Below are 12,012 nucleotides of genomic sequence, written 5' to 3' on the forward strand. Positions count from 1 at the left end.
CGGCACAATAAAGTTAAGTACAAGCCAAGAAAGGTCGAATAAAAAGCGTGTTTGATTTATTTTAAAAGAGAAGACTAACGGCCATATTATTCACTAGTTTAAAAAATACATCTGGATGTAAACAATGTCAAATGTCAAAAATAAATCCAATTCCATAATATTCACTACTTAAATCCAATTTTTTAAATCCAATCTCGTTAAATCCAAACAAATTTAAACTGCTCTCTGGAGGTCTGTTTAACTTTATAAATCCAGATGTAAAATTAATTTTCACAGTGTTCAGTTGTTTTTTCACGTATTTTGTGAAGAAAAAATAAAGATAAATGCAAATTATACAAAATTTATTGAATAAACATATAATTTTTTTTGAGTGAATAATATGACCAAAAAATTAAATCCTTGGATTTATGAAATTCTGATTTAATGGATTGGATTTAAAATTAACTTAAATCCAAACTAAATCCAGAGTGAATAATATGGCCGTAAGAAACTTTAATATAAAATCCTATAAAAAACTACAGTCCACTTAAACCCATTTACATTTGATCCGTTCGAACCGGATAGTGCTTAGTGCTTAAAAAATAATAAAGTAAATCATCTTTGTTGAGTTTCGTAGTTTCGTCTCGAACGGCGACAGACACGAGGAAAAACCTTTTTGTCGGTTCGGTTGTGTTTTCGGCAATACTTTATTGCAATTTGCAATTCGTGTGTGCATAACACCTAATAAAGTGCAAAAACCAACCCCCAAAATATTAAATTATTTCGTGTTTCATAAAATAATTCAAATCACGTGCAAATCGAAATTTGCAGACGACCCGTTACCTTTCTTGCAACGGTAGTTCTTAAAAAAAAAGAGCTTTTTTGTCATTGCGGTTGTGCGAAGTTGAAAAAAATCGAAGAGAAAAGCTTCTTTGTCTTGCGCTTGTGTCCTCTTCATGTGTGAAGTTAAAAAAAAATAGAAAAGACTTGTCTGTGTTTGTGGTGGTGTCGTCGCGTTTAATGCATTTCTTGTGTGTACGAAATACCTACAATAAATAGTAAAAAACAACCACCCAAATACCTTTCATCATCACACATCAAAAATAATTCGTGTTCCCTCATATATCTGGTTTTTTGTTAAAGTGAAGTGCAAACAAAATCTGCTCAAACGTCTGTTACTCTTTCCTTGAAATTCCAACGGTGCTCTTTATTTGTGTATACTCCTCCATATGCATTCTTTGCGAGTTGAGTTGTCCGCGCATAATAATACAAGAGAAAATAAATAGGGGAAATCAAATGTGTGTGTATGTGTGTGTATTTGCGAGTTTCGTCCCTTCAAGCAAACAGGTCCGACCTCGGTCCGAATCCGCTCCGCCTGAGGCGGAGCTGAGTCCGACTTCGGATCAGAAACTGGTCCGAAGGCGGCTCAAATTAGTATGGAAATTATAATCACCGCGAAGTCGATTGCATATGTATTGGTGTGGTGAAAATCTCCATTCCGAGAAAACGGAGCCGAAGGCGGACCTGAGCCGGAACAGCGAAAACCTACCAGAAAGAGGAATAAGAAAGGGATGACATTTCGCATTTGCGACCAAAAAAAGAACAAGATTTATTATTTTTTTCACTTAAATTGTTTTATTTTTTATTTTATTTTGGCAAACGAAATTTTCACAATAAATACAATATAAAATACAATACATTTTTTTTTTTTCATTTTATTTCATTTGATGCTGCTGCTGTTGTTGGTGTTTTTTTAAATACCCAATCGCATGTTTCACCTTCTAGATTTTTCTTCATCATTAGAGATTACATCTACAACACAAGAAGAAACAACATTTTAACCCAAACACTTTGAGCGATAAATAAAACATACCTTTTTTGTTTTCCATATTGTTTATAATTTAATAAAATTGTTTATAATTAATAAACTAACATTATACAAACAACGACACGAGACACGACGCGACCAAACACTTCAACAAAAAATAACAAAATGACGCTTTGGCTCTTGTTGGCCTTGTCTTTCTTTTCCTTTTTCTCATTTTTCACCACGATTTTCGTTCGACTTTGTGTTCATACACAAAAAGTTGCAAGTGTGTGAGTGCAAGCCCGATTTTCGCGGTCTGAGGTCGGAGTTTCTTTGTTGAACTCAGTTTTCTTGCTTGAAGGGGTTAAATGCACAAACGTCAAAATTAAGTGCTACCACTTTTGAATTTAAAGTACTTTTTTGTTTATTTTTGCGTACGTATTTAATTTAACTTTATTTTGTTTTCTTTTCGATATGGATGTGCTAAAACGTCAACGTGCTGCTTTAAAAGGGCAAGTTACGCGAATTTCGGCCGCTTGTTAAACACCTTCGTTACAAGTGTCTAAAGCACGGGCCTTAAAAACAAAATTAGACGGCTATATGACCGATTTTGAACGAATTCAAAATGAAATAGAAGCAATGTTAGATGATGAAGCAGATTTAGCATCCGAAACCGACTATCGTGTCGAGTTCGAGGAATCGTACTATAGTAATGCTGCTATATTATCGGACATAATTGAATCGCAGGGTGTTTCTAATCCATTCGGTGGTGGTGCGAGTGATGAGCTCAATAAATCGTTACAAATTTTAACTGATAACCAAAGCGCGTTAACCGAAATGTTAAAAACAGTCAGTGAACAATCGCGTAGATCCATAAACATAACAAAGGTCGATTCGAACACGCGACTTCCACAAACGAAACTACCGGAGTTTCATGGTGGTTATGACGAGTGGATGCGGTTTCACGATTTGTTCGTCGCGATGGTTCAGGCAAAAGATAATATTTCGGGAGCCGAAAAAATGGACTATTTGCTTTCATGCCTAAAGGGCAACACGTCGTTCGTCATAAAACATTTGTCTCCCAGCAATGCCAATTTCGACGTGGCATGGGATCTGTTAAAATCGCTTTATGATAAACCCCAGTTTATAACGGTTGCACACTTCGATAATCTTTTTGAGTTTCCAATGCTTAAAGGCACCGGTTTAGACGAAATAAAGTGTTTCTTTAGAATTATAAGCGAAAACATAAACGCGTTACGTGCTCTTAAAAAGCCAGTTGAATCTTGGAATACGCTATTAGTGTATGTACTCGCAAAAAAGATGGACGAAGAAACCCGAGTTTTGTGGGTCCAAGCCACTAAAACCAAAGAAGATCCAAGTATCGAAGATCTTATTGAATTTTTAAAGGATCGCATAAACGAGCTCGAAAGCCTTAACTTATCGCGGGACGTGCGTGTTAATAAAAAAGTCGCCTGTAAAACTCCGAGTAAACGCGTCTTAAGCACATCTACAGGGTGTCCCAAAAGTTAACGTCGAAACGAAAACGGTAGATAGGGTAGGTGGTGACAGTTATCAGAAAAATAATAAAAAAAATCGCAGCCATATATTTTGGGAGTTATGGGCATTTGAAAAAAAGTCGAAAAAATGGTCACCCTGTGACGGTTTTTCATGTGCCGTGACTACAAATCTTAAGTTTTCTCATTTTTTTCTTTTGTTACGGAACCTTGAATAACCCTGCTAGTTTTTTGCTCGCCACTGTACCTACAATAATCCAAACTAACCACACAGTTGCATCATATATTTGTCTAGCCGATTAACAACCCTTTACAAAATCCACTTGTTGACACAGATACCTGCTGTTTGTGCGTGCGGGTCACATACCCAGCAACGCTAACTTCCTATATGTGAAGTTCACGTTCTCGTTCCCTTTTACTTTGTTTCGTTTATTCTTTATTGACCTGGTTTGATTAAATGCAATCCAGTGTCCCAATAACTTAACTTATTAAATAATAACTTTCATTACTCAACCTACATTGTTGAGTAATAATAAGAAACACTTTTTAACCTGAATTGCTCCTTGGCAATTCAGCATATTTATACATTGATTCGAAGTCGTTTAAATGTTGTTATTTTTAGTCTTTAAGTTACTATGAACAAATAAAGTTATTCTTGTTTTTATTCTTGGAAAACCAAGAAAAATTGAATCTTTCATTTTTAAACCGATAAGTTGTCTGGCGCAGTCGGTGGCTTTTCCGTCTAAGTATTGTACGAAAATTTATTTAAGTGTCAAAATACTTATTCCTTCTAAGGATTAATTCGGAAATCGAACATTTTTTTTTTTACGGTTAAAATTGAAAAGTTGAAAATTAAAAACAGTGTCAATCCAAGAAAAAAAAAAAAAAGAAAAAAACTTGAAGACTCAAACAAAAAAAATAAATAAACAAACATAAACAAATACTAAAAGGTGTTAAAAGGAAGTAAAATAGAGTTGTCCTTATAATTATTTCGCGGAGTGTATAATATAAGAATTAGAAAAAAAAAAAACATTGCAAAATGGCAAACCACATAACAGTAAAAGACCTAATTACTGAAGCTCGATCCGTTCCAGTGTTCAGAGGAGATGGGTCATCAGAACTCAGTTCGTTCTTGTCGGAGGCTGAAAATATTGCATCTCTGGCAATAGAACAGAACTCGAAGAACTACATTTACAACATCTTCATTGCTAAACTTCAAGGAGAAGCTGCAATGTCGATTAGAAGACTTCCCGACGATAGAAACTGGGAGACTATCAAACAGCAACTCATCAAATCTTTTGGGGTTCAGGAGTCATACCTCAAGCTTAAGGATAAAGCCGACGGAGTAAAATTCAGTAATGTAAGTCAGTTTTATAAAGAATTAAGAGATATTTTAGATAAGCTTAACCTTAAGTATAAATTAGATTCAGAGAAACCAACGGAATTTAAGCCTCAAAATAATGAAAAAAGTATATTAGAAAAATTTTTAAATAAGATAAATAGATCCGATAGTATGTATCTTCGGATAAAAGACGTTTTAACATTAGAAGAAGCTTACTATAGCTTAGTCGAAACTGGTATTAATGACCATATTAAAAATGACAACAATCCAGGTAGACAGTCTAATTTTAAAAATAGAGATCATCACAATTATCAAACTCGTACCTACCACAACAATAATAGGTACAGTGATAATAATAATAGATATAATAATAATCAAAATAGGTTCAATCAAAGTCACGATGAGATATCTCAAAACAGTAACTATAGTAACAAAAGCAGATATCAGACTTCAAATTTTTCAAACAGGAATTCAAACCCCTTCCGTAATAACTCACCATCCAGTTCTCAAAGCCAACAAAATAGACAAGAATCTGTGAACTCAAATCACAATGTAGAAACACACGAAAATTTTCATTTAACGCCTCGGGAAACACATTACCAATAGTAAGCTTAACAGTAGAAGGACAAAAAATAAATTGCTTAATCGATACAGGTTCAGCAATATCAATCATAAACTCCCCTTTGTTTCCAAATAGACTACGTAAAAACTTAGAAATCCCGATACGAATGTCGACTCTAACCGGAGATGAATTGATAAAACAAGAAATTATTACCGAACTTCCAGAAGAGTTCAACGAAGTAGCAACAATGAGTTGGAAAATTCATACACTAAGAAAAAGAAATTTTGACGCAATTATAGGACAGAATTTGTTGAGTCCCCTCAAGGCTTTAATTAATTTAGAAAATAATTCTATCACAATTAATAATAAAACCACTTTTTTCATTTTTGCTTGCCCTTATGAAAATATTATTCAACCTGAAAAGCTGGAAGTAAATCATGCAACCCTTTTAGAACAACTAGAGTCAAAACATTTAAATAATGAAGAAAAACAACATTTAGACAAAATTATAAAATGTAATAAAGATCTCTTCTTTCAAGAAGGACAAAACCTAACGTCCGTAAAAGAAGTTAAACATCAGATTATTACAAAAAATAGTCTGCCAGTGTACTCGAAGATTTACCGTTTTCCAAAGGTACACGAACGTGAAGTTGAAAAGCAAATAGAGGAAATGCTCGAGCAAGGTATTATTCAACCGTCAAGTTCAGCATACAATTCCCCTATTTGGGTAGTCCCAAAAAAAGTCGACAATTCTGGCCTAAATAAATGGCGAATTGTTATCGATTATAGGAAATTAAACGAAATCACTGTTGACGACAAATTTACAATTCCAAATATCGATTCGTTATTCGACAAATTAGGAAGGGCTCAATATTTCACGACCCTTGACTTAGCAAAGGGATTCCACCAAATTCTAGTCGATGAAAAGGACAGGGAGAAAACAGCATTTTCTACCCCACAAGGCCATATGAGTATGTTCGAATGCCATTCGGTCTAAAAAATGCTCCCGCCACGTTCCAACGGATGATGAACCATGTCTTAAGAGAGTATATCAATAAAATCTGTGTTGTTTACCTCGACGATATTCTCATTTTCAGCACCTCATTCCAGGAACATGTGGAATCAATAAATAAGATTCTAAAAAAATTAAGAGACGCTAATTTAAAGATACAAGTGGATAAGTGTCGTTTTTTTGCCAAGGAAACCGAATACCTTGGGCACATTTTAACTCCAGAAGGTATTAAGCCAAATGACAAAAAAATTGATGTTATAAAAAACATAAAAATTCCAAAAACAAAGAAAGAAATCAAAAGCTTTTTAGGTCTAACCGGCTACTATCGCAAGTTTATAAGAGATTATGCTAAAGTGGCGCAACCGTTAACTAAGTGTTTAAAGAAAGATGGATAAATTCGTGTAAACGACAGTATGTATAAAGAAGCATTTTGCAAACTTAAGTCTTTGATAACAGAACATCCAATTTCACGGTATCCAAATTTCAACAAAAAATTCACCCTTACGACCGATGCAAGCCAATTCGCATTAGGAGCTGTTCTTTCACAAGATGGGCACCCCTTATGCTACGCTAGTCGTACTCTAAACGAGCACGAAGTCCGGTACAGTACTATAGAAAAAGAACTCTTGGCTATCGTATGGGCATGTAAATATTTCCGTCCATATTTGTACGGAGTTAAATTCACAATTCAAACTGACCACCGACCACTTAAATGGCTAGATTCTCTGAAGGAACCAAATTCGAAACTACAGCGCTGGCGTATAAGGTTAAATGAATATGAATATGACATCGAATATGTTAAAGGTAAAGACAATAATGTCGCTGACTTTTTGAGTAGATTGGAAGTCCATAATAATGAAACTGATACAGATTTAGCAACAATACACAGTGGATTAGAAGATGTAGATGATTATATACCAATTGCAGATAAAATAGTAAATGTTTACCGATCACAGATACATTTAGTAGAAAATAAAGTTCAAGAAATTATTATAAGAAACGAACGTTTTAAACAAATATTCATCTCAAAAGACGATATATCGAATGAATCTTATTTAAATGACATTTTTAGAAGATCAATAAAAAAAGGAGTTACAGCAATTTATTCAGAATTATCAGATTCAGAGTATAACAAAATTCAAGAAAAGCTTGTGGAATTATTCAGTAATGATAGAACAATAAAGTTTATAAAATGCAACAGAAGAGTTATAGAATTAGAATCTGAAGATGATGCATTAGAAATTATAGAGAAAACGCATATTGAGGGCAATCATAGAGGGATTCTCGAAAATTACCAAGAGATTCGATCTCAATATTTTTATCCCAAATTGAAAGAAATAATCCATAAATACATTAATAATTGCGATAAATGTAATTTGGCGAAGTATGATAGGCATCCACTGAAACCTGAGTTTCAAATTTCAGAAACACCGAAAAAACCAAACGAGATTATTCATGGAGATTTGTTTATATCACAAAAGGAAGTCTTTCTCACAACAATAGATAAATTCAGCAAACATTTGATGGCAACTAAAATAAATGATAGAAATTATATGACTTTTATAACAGCTTTCCGTCAAAGATTTGCAGTATTAGGTAAACCTGATAAAATTATATTAGATAATGAATTTAATTCTTTAAATTTACGAAATTTTTTTAGAGAAGAAGATATTCTTGTTCATTTCTCATCTCCTAGATCTCATACTGGCAACTCAGTTGTAGAAAGAGCCCATGGAACTCTGAATGAACACATAAGACTTTTTAAATTGCAAGACAGAAATTTGACCCCTGAAGAAATAATTTTAAGATCTGTTGAAATATATAACCGAACAATACACTCGACAACACAGTTTAGACCAATAGACTTTATCACAAATAAAATAAATCCAAATCAATATCCAAACATTTATGAAAAAACAAAAAAAAAGAAAGAAAAACTAATAAATAAACTAAATAAAAAGCGTTGTAAAGTTGAGCTTCAAAATAAAGAGGAGATTTTAGTAGAAAACCCAGACATTGTAAGACATAAGGAGCAACCTAAGTACAAGAAAATCCCAACGTCATTTAGTAATGGAAAATTATTAGACAATAAGAATAGAAATGTCCATCCTAGTAGAATTAAAAGAAATTATAAATTCTTTGCAGATAATAATGGTTCTAACGATGTTGCTCGTGCTAATTAACCCGACCAAAATAGCGATACGAATTGAGAAACTAGACACTAATTCGGGTTTCTCAATGATAAAACAGGAAGAAATTAAAGTGATCGAGCGCTATCAAAAACTTGTTCATGTTATTGACGTAGAACAACTAAAAGAAACTGTTATCAGGGTGGAGAACAATATAAAAGAAAGTTTTGGTGGTATGAAAGATGCTGTCTACTTCAATCAACTACAAATATCACTCAATGGGTTGAAACATAAAGTTCAGTCCATATTGCCTCACAGACAAAAAAGAGGATTACTTAACATTGGCGGCAATGTTTTAAATTGGGTTTTTGGAGTGATGAATAACGACGATAGAGAAGATATCGAAAAACATTTACGTTTAGTAGACGAGAACAACCACAATGCTATCACGAACCTTAATTCTCAGACTAAAATCAATCTGAAAATGCAAGAAAATCTTAAAATTATTACAGATTCTGTGGTTTCAAGTCAAAAATTAATGTCCAAACTTTATAATGCTGTAACAGAAATGGACAAATCCATCCTGAAACAACTGCATTTTATGCAAATCTTGACTGACCTGAGAATTTTAGGAGATGAGGTTGAAAAGGTTCAGGATAACATCATGTCGGCAAAACAGGGAACTATGAGTAGATCGTTTTTAACAGATGAGGAAATAGATTTCTATAACATAGACTTTTATAAACTTCAACAAATTAGTTGTCACCTTGGATATGTTAAGAACACTTTGTTCTTTGTTCTTTTAATCCCGGTTTTCAGCCAGGAAGAATTTACTCAATATAAATTAATACCAGTTCCGAACAATGTTCATGAAGAATTAGTTTTAGAACAAACAGATATTATAGTGTCGAAAAATTCCGTTTTTTTAAAAAATGATGAAAACTACATCAAGCAAATGAAATCTCCCAATACCTGTATAATAAATCTCATGAAAAACAACTATGAAAACTGTAAAAGTAAAATCAATAGACAATTTCAAACAATCGAATTAGAATTAGGAACGATATTATTAAAAAACGCTAATAATGTTACACTTGAAAATAACTGCAATTTTATGAAGTATCAATTATATGGAAATGTGCTAATAACTTTTAATAATTGTACAGTCAACATTTCTAACGTGCAATATGCCAATAATGTAAAAGAAATAAAGCAAAGAATAATAGTTCCAAATTATAATGAAATAAAAAATGTAAATAAAGAAATTGAATTGCACGAAATACATTTAAGCCAAATAGAAAATACAAAAGAAATCAAAGAAATTAAATTTTTAAGCAAAAAGCAAGAGATAGTCATTTTTTCATCACTTAGTTTTACAACTATCTTGCTATTAACCATTTTAGTTTTAATATTTTGCAGACGAAATCGAATCAATGTCAAAGTTACAAATAAAAATTTAAAATCTAGTGACGTTCAGGAGAACGTCAAGCCTAACGAAGGGGGGGTCACATACCCAGCAACGCTAACTTCCTATATGTGAAGTTCACGTTCTCGTTCCCTTTTACTTTGTTTCGTTTATTCTTTATTGACCTGGTTTGATTAAATGCAATCCAGTGTCCCAATAACTTAACTTATTAAATAATAACTTTCATTACTCAACCTACATTGTTGAGTAATAATAAGAAACACTTTTTAACCTGAATTGCTCTTTGGCAATTCAGCATATTTATACATTGATTCGAAGTCGTTTAAATGTTGTTATTTTTAGTCTTTAAGTTACTATGAACAAATAAAGTTATTCTTGTTTTTATTCTTGGAAAACCAAGAAAAAATGAATCTTTCATTTTTAAACCGATAAGTTGTCTTGCGCGAATGTTTTGCTTCTTCCGGCGCCATGTCTCGTCAAGTGGTTGAAAAGAGGGGTTTTCCCACTAATTAGGATCATAAACCATACACTGGCTGAACAATGAAAATCTTCCGCTTTCCAGGTCAAAGAGTTATTTTTTTCTTTTTTGTCACTTTTTTATGACACCGCACTGACCGACAGATAACTTCTATTCTTTTCATGTACCGTGCCGCCTTTCTTTTTCTTCTTTACCGCCTTTGTTTTGAAAATATGGGCACTCCAACATAAAACACTTAAATTCAGTCCTGAAAAACTTTCAAAATATCATTTGGAAGATCACACAATATGTGTATTATCATTCATCTTTCTTCAGTCCTTCCTTCAAATTCAGATAAAATCATTTACAATTAAATTGTGAAATCAAGAGAAAAAAGAAAATAGTAGAGAAATAAAATTATGACTAAGGGCCAATTTTTCAATAGTCAGTTAAACAGTCAGTTAGTACTTATTCCTAAGGATAGAGAAAAAATCAATTTTTCAACAAGCAGATATAGCTTATTCCTAACAATAAAACTATCTGCTTCTTTCAGAGACGAATAAAAATTATTCTAAGGAATAATCTCAACCAAAATATTGTGTCAGTTGTCAAAGCTGTTTTGAAAGAATTTTGAAAAAAATACAGTGGAAAACAAGAAAACAAAAACAATCATGAATAAAACTGACGTTTAATTTTAAATATTTTTGAATTTGACAATTTTTTTTTTTGTTATTCTGTAGAATAAATTATTCTTGATTGAAAAATTCAATGTTTTTATCTGATTGTTTATGAGCCTAATAACTTTATTCGTCGTACAGCTAACTGACTGTTTATTAGAAGATTGAAAAATTGGCTCTAAATAAAAAAAAAAACAATCTAACAGACTGAAAGTAAACAGGAACTGAATATAAAAAAATTCAAATGAAAAAACTATCGTTTGAAAAGACTATTTAAATGAAAAAACTATCGTTTGAAAAAACTATCGTTTGAAAAAACTATTCAAATGAAAACACTATCGAATAAAAAAAAGCTATTCAAATGAAAAACTATCGTTTGAAAAAACTATTCAAATGAAAAAACTATCGAATAATTAACTATCGAACGAAAAAACTATTCGAATGAAAATAGTAACAAAATGAATGAATGAATGATTTTAAACTATCGAATGAATGAATATTTTACAACTATCGATAGTTTGATAGTTTTTATTCGATAGTTCCCATCACTAATACCTGCCTACTTCTTTTCTTCTTTCTAATTCTTTTGGTCTTGTATCTCTGTCAATCGAACGATGTTCGTTCGAAGTTCAAGCATGTTGCTAGGTCTGAGTTTTTTCTATTTCTTTTTTATTCGAAGATACGAATCTTCGAAACTGAGTTCGAACTTTTGTCCGGAGGCCTCTTAAGTGCCGATATGACTAGCCACCGCAAGTGCCATCATACTTGGTGCAAATGGACCCCAGCGCGTGCGGTATCCAACGGCGTATACAAGGGGTGGTCACGGGGTCATGACCCCCCCCAAGAACTCAGAACTTAAAAAAGAATTTTTTATGTGATACTGAAATCTCTTGAGTAAGATTACACCGGCACACAAAAAAAAAAAGTGTCATGTACCAGGAACCAGACCTATGTTTCTATATGTTTTTAGGCACGCTGAATCCGAATTTCAAGTCCGTTTGGCCCGGTCACCCTCCAGTTTTGAGCTGTGACTGCATTTTGTTTGGATTTGTATGACTTTTTTGGAGTTTTTTGCATTTTTCTCAAAATTGAAGGGTGTTCGGGCAA

The 12,012-nt window shown here is 32.8% G+C and overlaps 1 protein-coding gene across 4 annotated transcripts in view; it reads left to right on the plus strand.

Moving 5' to 3' along the window:
• The window catches only part of LOC129905198 (nitric oxide synthase), an 822,682-nt gene that overhangs the window by 143,856 nt on the left and 666,814 nt on the right, over window positions 1–12,012 (plus strand). The window lies entirely within an intron of this gene.

Source organism: Episyrphus balteatus, chromosome 1 (genome assembly GCF_945859705.1).
Source record: "Episyrphus balteatus chromosome 1, idEpiBalt1.1, whole genome shotgun sequence".
Lineage (NCBI taxonomy): Eukaryota > Metazoa > Arthropoda > Insecta > Diptera > Syrphidae > Episyrphus > Episyrphus balteatus.